Source organism: Sinocyclocheilus grahami, unplaced genomic scaffold, assembly GCF_001515645.1.
Source record: "Sinocyclocheilus grahami isolate Dianchi unplaced genomic scaffold, SAMN03320097.WGS_v1.1 scaffold2002.1, whole genome shotgun sequence".
Lineage (NCBI taxonomy): Eukaryota > Metazoa > Chordata > Actinopteri > Cypriniformes > Cyprinidae > Sinocyclocheilus > Sinocyclocheilus grahami.
Window position 1 is genome coordinate 13115 of NW_015507181.1, and position 12375 is coordinate 25489.

The 12375-nt window shown below is 38.3% G+C and overlaps 1 pseudogene; it reads right to left on the reverse strand.

Moving 5' to 3' along the window:
* Positions 1–3816: 3816 nt before the first annotated feature.
* LOC107573669 (granzyme-like protein 1) lies at positions 3817–11149 on the reverse strand (annotated as a pseudogene).
* Positions 11150–12375: the final 1226 nt, after the last annotated feature.

A 12375-nucleotide genomic window follows, 5' to 3' on the forward strand; every position in this document is an offset into this window, starting at 1 on the left:
AAAAAGGAAATACTGTCATTGAATCAACACTGAACTGACCTCAGCTGAACAGTTTATTTTAATAACTGTGTAAAGATCACCAAATATGAAATTACTTCAATTCACAGAAATTATAAAGCAGCTCTGTAGAGAAAACCTTGGGAGAAACTAGGCTCAGTTGGGGGGGCCAGAGTTTCCTCTGGCCAAACAAACCAACATGGTATGGTGACTTAAAGATCCCATATTTTACACCTTTCTGGAGTTTTATTTTAGGTTTTGATGTCCTTAAGAATATATATTTGCAGTATAAGTACCAAAACCACCTCAATATATTTTTACAGCTCCTCTCTCAGGAGCTCTGCTGAGAACAGGTCGTTTTTGGCCTGTGTACTTAAAGAATGCAGAATTGAATCATTAATCGAATCGCATCAAATTTAATTGTGAATCGCATCGAATCAAATCATTCTGAATTTGCAAAAATCGTTCTTGTATTTGCAGAAAGGGGTTTCCCAAGGTTGCTGATTGGCTGGAAGTTCAGTGGTCATTCATAGTGAAGTATTGGGCGTTGACTGAAGTTGCGGTGTTGTGGGCTGGTTGAAGTTTAAGACGGGCACTCGAGGTCGGACTCGGAGACACGGCGTTGTGGCAAAACTTAACTCAGAACATGAAACGGAATTTTCAAATTCAAGAATTTAAGTGATTAGAACATTATAGACTAATGTGTGGGTTACATACATGCTATGAAGTTATACAATGAACTGAAATTCATTTATAAGTCCTTTTAAGATGATTTTAGATGCATCTGCATATGTAAATGACAGTATGTCATTCTGTGAACGCGAGGGTGTGCTTTATGAGGAATAAAAATGTAAAAAGGTCTAGAAGGAGCCTGGTCTTTGCCCTGGGTGGGGGAAACCAGTCCGAGGAAGTATGTAGCTCATGATTTCTACCATGGATTTACATGTGATGGTCAGGCTGTGCATCTCTTTGTCCATCAGTCTTGGTTACTTGCCCCAAAATTTACAATCTCCTTCCTGAGTCGGGATTATCAATAAGTGTTCTTTTGTGTTAATGCTGCAAGCTGTCCAAACTGTGGAGTTGGTTGGTTAGGCTTGCTTCAGACTGGCTGGCGCTAGGATCTGGGAAGATTTATGATGCTGTCTTGTTATTCAGGCAAGTGAAAACAATACTAAGACCATCTTTCTTGATTGAGCGTAATTTTTTTCGGTGGGAGTCAGAGCTCTTGAAGTGAAGGCAACAGGCTGTCCTTTTTGCTTAAGACGGCACCCAAGACCACTTTGGCTAGAGTCACTTTGTACTGTGACAGGCTTAGTAACATCATAATTAGGGCTGCACGATAAATCGCATGCGATATTTAAAGGGGTCATATGATGCGATTTCAAGTTTTCCTTTCTCTTTGGAGTGTTACAAGCTGATTGTGCATAGGTAAGATTCCTGAAGTTGCAAAGACTAAAGTCTCAAAACCAAAGAGATATTCTTTATCAAAGGTTGTTCACTGACAAGCTGCGCAAAACCACAATCATATTTTGCACAGCTTGTCAGTGAACAACGGCTCTGTGTAGTTAATGCTGCTCCATGTGAAAGCCCGCAGGTGATGGAGATTTACCGCTGATTACAGAATGTCTTTACTGACAAGATGCGTTAAATATCGCATGCGATTTATCGTGCAGCCCTAATCATAATAACACAACACAGGCATTGATGTGGCCAAGGATTAAAGCTTGCCTACTGCAGTCTCATGTTTGGGCAGCCAGTGCCAAGGGGTGTCTTTGTCTAGCAAGCGCCACAGTGGCTCGCAAACACTCGAAAAGTGAGGAATGAGCGTGGCTAAATAATTAGCAAACCTGATGAGACGCTGTACAACTTTTGCATCCATAGGTTTGGGCATGTCCATGATAGCCCTTTCTTTCTCTGGGTTGGGCTTCATGCCAGTAAATGAAAGAATATGACCATGGAAGTGAACTTCAGTGACCTTTAATTGCAATTATTTTAATATAAGTTGTGGCTTGACCTCTGCAATGCTCCAACAGGGCCTGAAGTTTGAAATCATGATCATTCTTAACTTGCTGGTCCATGTCACCACATCCAACAACAAAAATATTATCTGCAATGGGCTCAATTCCCTTTAGACCTGGTAATAGTTCATGCTGCTTCTGTTGATACAGCTTTAGCCACCGTTTCCTACTCCACAGGGTCTAGAATGTGGTCATGAAGCTGCTCTCCTGGTCCAGCTTGCACTGTAAGAAGGCATGTTTGGCATCACCCAAGGTGAAAATCCTTGCTTTAGGAAGTTTGTATATCACAACTTCCAAAGGTGGCATTGTATGGTGAGAGTGTTTCAGATCTTTGTTCAGGAACTTTAAGTCCAAACAAATTCAAGGTAAATTTTTTCTTTTCAATTTGTTGCTGATCCAATCAGCTCTGTAACAAGATGCAAGACCCTCTGCCTGATACACAGCATTCAGTTGGGCTTTGATAGCTGCTTTCATAGGAACATTCTGGAGGGCACACTGTACTGGTGAAACATTGGGATCCAGCTCAAAATAGACCTCACCAGGCAGAGATTCCACAGGCAAGCTGAACACATCACTGTATTTGTCAATTAATTATGAAACAAAAATATTTCCCTCTTATGTGCACTGTGCTGAATGTCTCTGTGAAACTTCATAGACACATTCTGGGGACACCCAAAACCAATATTACATATTGTAAAAAGGGGCATAATAGGTGCCCTTTAAATCTGTCACAGGGGTGGTTGGATTTATTCATGCACGTTAAAAATATTTATCAAAAGTTTCTTTCTTTTCACATTCTTATTTACAGTATTATCATAATAGGCTGTATATTAACGTATTGGGAGAAAACCGGTAGTTGAAATCAGACATTGAGCAGTCCTGTATAGCCAAAATGGCATGATCCTCGTTTAGTAACACCTCTGAAAATATTCAACTGTGAGATTGGTAGTCAAATCAGGCTCATCCTATCAAATCTTTGACTTCGACAAGTGTGCATATTGTAAAACATTACTTTAATAATATTGTTTACAATGTTCAGCCCTGGTCCTTTGTCTGGTCATGTTCATGCTCTGGCTGTTACATGTTTGGTTTCCTTCTGTTCATAGTTTCTGTCGTTTTGGTTCCTGTTAATTCCTTCAATAAAGCTCATCTGCATTTAGATCCTCTCGCCTTCATTTTCGAATACCATCAAGCATCAACGAAATTTCACTGACATGACCGCCCCTTTACCAACTGTAGCTGTTTTCACATTCAGTGACCCAGTTAAAAAAAAATGCATATTAATGTCTTTGCATTATGTAACAAAATACCAAACCAAGAGGATGTCATGCTTACTTGCCTATATTGTTTATTTATGTATTTATTTGAGCCCAAAAACACTTTATTACACAAAACTAAATTTTCGGTTATCATTTTATAGGTATATTGTCCAAAAGAAAGACAAATATGTCTGGACACTTTCTTGTGTAGAAATGTTAGGCCTAGTGTCATTGCAAATGCTACTTGGTGTGATATTCTGCATCTAATGCAATGACATTCATTCAGTTTTAAACACTTCAGTGTCAGAAAGTCTCCAAACACATTTTACACATTTTATGAACACTGTAGAAAGAAAAGCATTGATAAGTTTAGACATTTCACTTCAGTTTCTATGCTGACAATCATGATTATCATTATCAAGCATTTATTTGACTTCTATACTATTGTGGCCACTTCAATTTTAGTTACTTGAATCCTTATCAGTAGACTACTATTATTTTATAGTGCTGCAATAATAAGCACCACTTACAATTGATGCGTGACACATAGTTTGTTTATTGAACATTTAAACAAATACTTCATTCTGTTTCATTGCAAACATCACTCAACATTTGCAATAATGGAACAGATCCATTGAATATGGAGAAATCTTTATATAAACTACAGGTCGTTCATGACTATTGCAGATTTTTGGGTCACCAAAGGAAGTGACACCGACTGCAGTGTCTTTACAAACCAAAGGACCTCCTCCATCCTCCTGTGAAGGAACACAGATCAACACATGAATGAAATGATACAGTACTTCTCACTAACGATTGTCTCAATTCAATAATGTTTTTACATACACTGCAGCTTCCTCCATTGTCGTCGACACAAATCATCTCTGAGGCTGAGAATTTGTCTTTCCATTTATTTTTGCATTCAGTGTTTTTCATGATCTTCACATCTGCTTCCATGAGACGAAAACTCTTTTTCCCTTTAAAACTCAGTCTTGCCCAGCCGGCAACACTGCAAACAGTATCGGCTTCAATGTCTTTCTTTGTTCGTAAAGGATATTTTCATGACATACTTGGTTTGTTCGACTTCTTTCTCTAGCTGTAATACAAAAACATTATCATCATTAAAAGACAGTCTGACTAATCGTTTAATAACAGTGATTTGAACTGCTGTTACCCTCAAAAGCATAATTTCGTTCTGCAAAGTGTACATGTTGAAGTTTGGATGCATGTGGTAGGACTTCACACCAATGCGGACAGACCCTTTATTCTGTCTTAGGTCATGTGCACCAACCACAGCTGTTAGTTTCTCATTCCTGTGTAAGAAAGTCATATTAGTATAATGAACAATACCATCATTATAGAAGTTTTTTTTTGAATTACGATATTATTATTAATAACTTTAATAATTGCAGTTCAGACTAAATTGAAGTCTTACTTCCAGCAATGTGCAGCGGTCATAACAAATCTATCAGAAATGAGGAATCCACTACAGATATGTCGCCAGTTCTTCTGAAGTGAAACCATGAAAGGTCTGGAATGGGGTTTTGCTTCTGTGCCGTTCACTATACCAACATCCACATGAGCTGAAAAAGAGAGACTGCTGTCAGTCAGCTTATTCAGCAGATACCAATTAATATAATATGCTGTTATATAGTCAGTCTCACCAGTGAAGGTCAGGTGTGGCAGCAGAGAGGCCAGCAGGAGCAGAAAGATGGTCATCATGAAGACAATCAGTGAGCTCTTACTGGCGAACACTATATAAATATAAGGATGGGTGGAGAATTTGAGCTGCCTGTAAGCCTTTTTTTCTCAGCTTGTGGTGTCAATAACACTGATAGTAAGAAGATATTATTTGTGTTACTTGTCATCTGCATCAACTGTTATGTGAAACTACAAAATATAAGATTTTTAAAATCTTTAAAATATTTTGCATCATTAAAATCGTTTGCATCTTGGCCAGGTCACTTTTGTAAAATAGATTTTTAATCTCAGAAAGTTTTACCTGATTAAATAAAGGACAAATAAATAAGAGATGCATGTGTATGTAGATTTCGCTGTCAGAATATGAAAATTGAGACTTTGTGTATTGATTTGTTTAATTTGGAAATTAATTTGGTTGTGATCAACGTTATGCTGCTGACTGAGCTCAACTTGAACCCTAACCCTGAGCTACATTATAAGTAAACTATAGGTCAGGAATAGGCTATGTTGTTCCTGCCGCTGTCCTGCAGAGTTTAGCTCAAACCCCAAAAAAAGAACATGAGAAAAAAAAACTCACTTGCCTGTAGCCTTAGTAATCCTGAAGACATTGATTAGCTTGTTCAGGTGTGTTTGATTAGGGTTGGAGCTAAACTCTGCAGGACAGCGGCACTCCAGGAACAACATTGCCTATCTCTGCTATAGGTAATACACAATGGACATTTTTGCCCACAAAATGACACTGAGCGCAGGTTCGGCTACACAAGGAGCTTAAAATATCATCTTGTTGTGATGTTGGGTGCCAGAATTTACGTAATACAGCCTCAAATTAGAAATTTGATCGCATATCTGCTGCCACCGCCAGACAAAAAACCGACAACAGCTGTGGTTAAACGCCATAAAACGAACAGACTGGACAGAACCGATCGTGCTCTCATTTGCAGTGCACACTTCTTATCAGAAAAGGTTCAATAAAGTATTGTCTTGTTGTTATGGGTGCGTCTACGGATTTCTTGCCATATGTTTCTTGCATCTCACGATTATGTCGTGTATGAAATAATGTCTGTGCGCATGTGTGTAAAACAACAAACTGACGATTTATATATAATCATTTGTAATTGTATATACATTGTTGTGATTAATTGTGGCTGGAACAATAATGTAGCTGTAAAAATAGTTTCCTGCTGAATTGAAGTGTGTATATACACATCTTCATCATGACTAGATAGACACGGTGAGTTTGTCTTTACTATACACGTTAGATGTGATCCACCTCATAGTAACAATCCTGTCAGATCGTCCATCCTTTGAGTATAACGTGTAACATTACAGGTCGGCCGATCTGGTTTCGTGGTTAAAGTTAACCTTTTCGACATGTTTCCGTGTTGTTGTTGCTCAGCAATGGCATGGACGCAATGTTGTCTGGGGGTTTGGCAAAAGGAGAGTGGGACGGTGAGCAGTGCTCGGGGTGGTGACTAAAGGCGGTGACTGGGTAGTTCTGACGTCAACTTTTTACGGAAGTCACAATGGTTCGTGAAAAATCACAGCTACTTTATGCAAGCTGTGTGAATTTTACTGTGGACTGACTGTTTTGAAACCTATATGGTAGTTACATAGTACCTAGACCTCAGTTATCATGAAAAAAGCCAGGAAATTTCAGTTTTGACAATATGGAACCTTAAATAAAGTAATAAAATAATTGTGAAGACTGAGAATGAAAAACTAAACAGAGATTTGTCTTTGTTTTGCTTCAATTCTCTGCAGAGAATGATCTGGTTTACGCACAGCTTGAGCCTGTGTGCAAAGATAACACAGACTCACAGCCCACTTTTTATAATATGCAAAAAGATACATTGAAGGACAGATAAGACTCTAAGCCAATCATGTTACTCAGTGCACATCGCCCCATATTACATGTTACTGAACATAGATGTCTTGTTATTGTCAGACTTGCTTCCTGGTACACAGTTTCCCCTTAAATTTTGTTTTTCAGCCTAAAGCAGTTATGTGCACAAGTTACATAAAAGAACTCAATGTCCCTATGGACTATATACTACCTTGATCATTGTATGTTTAAAAAGATACATTCAACAGTCATATGCTGTGTAATATGTACTTAAATGAGATTAAAGCAATCAATGCAAAATTAACAAAATGAAAAATTTCCATAACAGGTGTTAAGTCGCAACACCAGTTACGTCACTTGCCCACCATGAGTCGAGTTTACTGACAAGTGTGAGATGAGAAAGACAAGATGGCGGAAGATTTAGTTTCAAAACTAAATGCAAAAACTATATATTTGATTTTGAAAAAAAACCTGTTGACTAATACGGTTTATCAAAGGTGATTTTGGAAGATTTTTGTATTTGGTTCCACAGTGCTTGCTGATTTTTACTTTATTTAAACTTTGTGTAATTTATTTTATTTTACATCAAGGTGTATGCCATGCCTCCAAGCTTTTGTTCGTTTTGCTAATAAACGTTCTATGTTTCTTATTTATTTGGTTTCATAGTGTTTGCTGATTTTCAGTAGTTTTATTTTTTATAATTTAACTTTGTATAAGTTATTTGTTATTTTATATTGGATCTATAGCATGGTGTCTTTTTATTCCAGTATTACTGGTGTTGTCACACGACGACGGGAAAATTTCCTCACCATCACAACCCTTGTGTGGTTATGATTCCAGGCTGCATCACAAGTCAGATTATAGATTGGTGTCATCCATTCATTGTATTACTGCCATTTAGCCAGAAATGTTTTCACTTTACTCCTGAAAAGATGTGCATGAAGATGAAATGAATATTGCATAATCAAGGAAATTAGAATCATAGAGACTCATTCTCACTTACAAACTTATTTTCATCCTTTGATCTGACTCTTATATTCCTCCATGTAAGTGTTCAGTTGTTTTACAGTTCTTCAGTATTATGAAACTACAGCAAACAAAGCAGCAAGACCTCAAGTTTTTTTAATTTTACTGTTCGCGTCGCGCTGAGAGGAATAAGACAGAATTCACCTCAAGAAGCTTTGGATCACCTCATTATACCTGTGTCTTAAGGAGTAATGATGCTGAAATGTTTGAAACAGTTTTAATTTTCGTTTGGGACTGTGGCTGCATCACCGGCATCTTGCACAAGAAAGGCACATGCATATCGTTCAGTTTTGAGTTCGCTGGAAAATCCTACTGAGTAAGTGCACAGTATAGTAATTGTAATATTCCTGGAATATGTGGTAATATTATTTGTGGTTGATAGTGTTAAAATGTAAGAATTGGCTTTCTGTTTTCTCATGAAGTATGCATACTATACTAAGGTACTGTGGGGAATACACCACTCTTGCTTTCACCTGCATCTCTCATAGGACTGTAACTCCATTCAGAATCTTTGAGTAAGTGTGCATTCACTATTTTACAGATGCTACTTACATTTGATTTAGTTACTGCATGGTAAAATATGCTTGCTATGTGGTAATTGTGTTCTTTGTTTCGAATAAATTAGTACTAGTCTCAGTGAACATCACAATAATGTTAATAATGTAGTTTGTGTAAACCGCATGCTTGCTTTTTTTATTTCAGATGTGAAAATAACAGTGCAAAATAACCTGTTGCAAAGAGAGCCAAAGCAAATAAGCAGCCCACTTGGTCATGGAAACCAGACTGAAGTTGACATGTTCCACAGGCTCTGAGATTCCTGCCCCGCACAAGAACCTGGACCACAGCTAAGACCATGTGATGCACACACTCCCAAAATGATGTGGCAGTTATATATATTCTAAATAAACTACTAACAAAAAATAGATACATTTATTTTTCCTCATTGTTTCTTGTAGCAATTCCCTCAGTCACACACCTGACTGAAAGGCTCATTATGCAGCTCATTATGCACTCAGGTGTAAATCCCATTGTTATCCATGACCTTACACGCCCCCTCGCATATTCCTTTTCTACACAAAATGTGTCTTATGTGTAGAAAAGGAATATGCGAGGGGGCGTGAATGGTCATGTATAATGAGTGATTCACACCGTCACACACCTGACTGAAAGGCTCATTATGCAGGCCTTTGTCTTCTCAGGTGTGAACCACAGCATTATCCATGACCATTCAGGCCCCCTCGCATATTTCTTTTCTACACAAAATGTCTTAGAAAATGTAAATCAATATATTGTTTTCTGTGAGTGAGTAAACAAGATGATTTTCACATCATTCTGAAGCAAAAACTCTAGACTTCAAGATCTGTTCTCAATAGTCCTGTGAACAAATGTTCTGTATGTGTTTTATTGCCTTATTTCAGTAACGTTAAAATTTTTGTTTTTCACTAAGCACGCATAAATGTTGTTTTCTCAAAAACACAATCACGTACATACATGCTGCTCACATATTATTGTAGCCCAGTTTGTGCTGATTATGGTGCTACTAAACTTAGCCATTAAAATGTTTATTAGCAACTGAAAAAAGCACAAATGTCAGGACATGTCAAGACTTCTACGGGGCCAAAAACACCATCTTGAATGACTAAGCTAGCTGCATCCCATTGAATGCACCCTCTGTTCTACACAGCATTTCTCTCCTTCTATTACTGGATTTAAACACTATTGTCATACAAGAAGAACAACATTCCACCCTGAATGAAATGACATCATCAGTAATCATTCAAACGACTGCCGCTGGGGTGATAAAGGAAACACCAGTCTGATTACAATAGAATGAACATAGAACGCATTCACTTGGGCCAGTCTTTAAGAACTGCATTCACAAAACCCAATTGCATGTTAAATGACCAACAAGTATTGATGAGGTTCGCTATTCACTAGCCACTCACTAGCAAATTAGTTACAGTACTGGACATTTTTGCTTTGTGTAATATACTTAATTAGAGGAGACTTCCTGCAAAACTACACTAACCTGTAATAAAAAAAAAAATCTATTGTTTAATATTTGAGGTCATTTTCCTTATCGGGAAGTATTTAACCCTTAACAAAAATGCATAAAGCATGAAAAAATACCCATGTCCTTATATCTGTTCTAAATCAAGGGATGTGCTGTCTTCTCTCCGTGCTGCATGATTTAAGTACTAGTGCTAAAGGAATCAATTCATCTTAAGAAAAATACATTCTAAATACATAACTCACACTTATGGCTGTGTAAAAATACTGCCTTTGGCCAGAGCTGTGGTATGAATGGTAGTATGTTGCTTACAACAAGCTGATGTGCTCACAGGGATAGATGTTTGAATGTGGCCTGGGCCATGTCTCAATCCCTTTCCCCCTCTATCTCCTTCCACTTTCCTGTCAACTCTCTACTGTCCTGTCTTATGCACATTAATGTAATAAATAAAGGAAATAAATAAAATGAATGGAAAGTGTGCATTTTAACAGTAAACGTTACATAATAATCTAATTCTCCATTCCCATGCAATGACATTTTCTGATTAGTTTAATGTGCATTCAAATTTAAACCTTACTGAGCATTTCTCTCCTTCTATTACAGGAACTAACACTATTGTCATACAAGAAAAACAATATTCTGTAACACTTCAGAATAATGGTCCATTGTTAACAATGCAGGAAACTATGCAGGAAGTAATAGTAGTATTAAGTTCAGTGTTAATGTAGTACTACCTAACTAATATGGAATCAAGATTAATTAAGCAGTAAGTAATAAGAACTTTAGGACACAGGTAGTACCTTATTAGGCATTGAATAATTCCTAAATAAAAATATCCTCATTGAGAACTTGTTTACGGTCACACCCCTGGACTGTTTGTTGTTATTTCTTTCCCCATGTGCTCTGTGTGACCTAGTTTCTGTCTCCCGTTCATTATGTCATTTGGTTTAGGTGTGTCTAGTTAATTATCTTCATTTGCCAGCCTACTTAATTTGTGTTCTGTTCACTGTTTTCTGTCCGGTATTGTGGATGTTACCCTGTGTGTTATAACCTCTTCTTCGTGTGGATTACAATTAAAAGGATTTGTTATAATCTTCGTTGTACCTTTGGCTCAGCTCGAGGGCCATCTTCAGACGATGGCGCTCTGCACGCGGTGTTGAGGCTGGCGTCATAGAACGCGCAGATCGCGTCGTCCGGATAGGTGTAGACAGCCAGAAACAGTCTGGTATGACCCTCGAGCGAATTTTCCCCCTGCTCCAGCTCGAGGCGAAGGAGGGGATCCACAGGGCACACAACGGACACAAACACTGAGAGAAAAATCACAGAAAACAAACGGCGGGGAAAACATGGAGGTACATGTTTAGGTCGGGTCTTCTGTCACAATTCACTCGGGGAGTGAACAAGAACTGGAAGGACTAGGGCTTTTAAACTTAGGATAATAAGGGAGGAACGAGACACACCTGGGATCAAATTAACAATCAACATGAGGAAGAAACTGGGTCACAGGGAGCAAAAACACACATAAACAGGTCCATAATCCGACAGGCACACGCTCGCGTTATGGTACTGTCGTGAACGCGCGTCCACAAGTTACGCAGTAGAGACGAAAATGTGAAATAAAGTCATTATTTTTGTTTCTTTGCGCAAAAATATATTCTCGTAGCTTCCTAACTTTACAATGAAACCACTGATGTCACACGGACTACTTTGTAGATCATCTTGGTACCTTTCTGGACCTTGAACGTGGTAGTTACCTTGCTGTCTATGGGAGCGTCAGAGAGCCTTCAGATTTCATAAAAAATATCTTAAATTGTGTTCCGAAGATGAATGAAGGTCTTACGGAGTTCGAACAACACGAGGGTGAGTAATTAATGACAGAACATTTTTGGGTGAACTAACCCTTTAAGGAGGATGGCACGCCTAGCTAACAAAGTGGTAAAGGCAATGATGCAGTGCACTGTAGATGGTACAACTGACGTTGGGGGAAGGCCAAACAGGACAGTCAGAGTGTTAGGGGCAATGTTGGTTTTAAGGGCCTGTGAAAGTGTTCTAAAAATATCCAACCAGTAGTCTATTCGCATCGAGCAAGACCAGAACCTATGAAGATGATGGGATGGAGATTGTTTGCAATCTGTTGCATCACTTCTGTTAGGGAATATTTTAGCCAGTTTAGCATAAGTGAAGTGAGCTCTGTGGAGCACTTTGCATTGTATTAGAGCGTGTCTAGCACAGATAGATGAAGAGTGAATTAAACTAAATCCCTATTTGCACGGGATTAGTATTATCTGGGGACCTTGTGGGATTTTGAAATTACCCCCCCACATCTGAATTTCGTGTGGTGCATTCGCACGGGATAAGCGAAGCCTGTGATTTTACTCGAATTTACTGACTTGTCTCCCGGATGTCAAGGCTTTGAGAGTCCCGTTCTATGGTCCAGATGGATTTAAAAAAAAAAAAAGAAACCAATATAGTTTCGTGCACCGTGTCATTTACATTTCATCAGATTAAAATAATATCTCA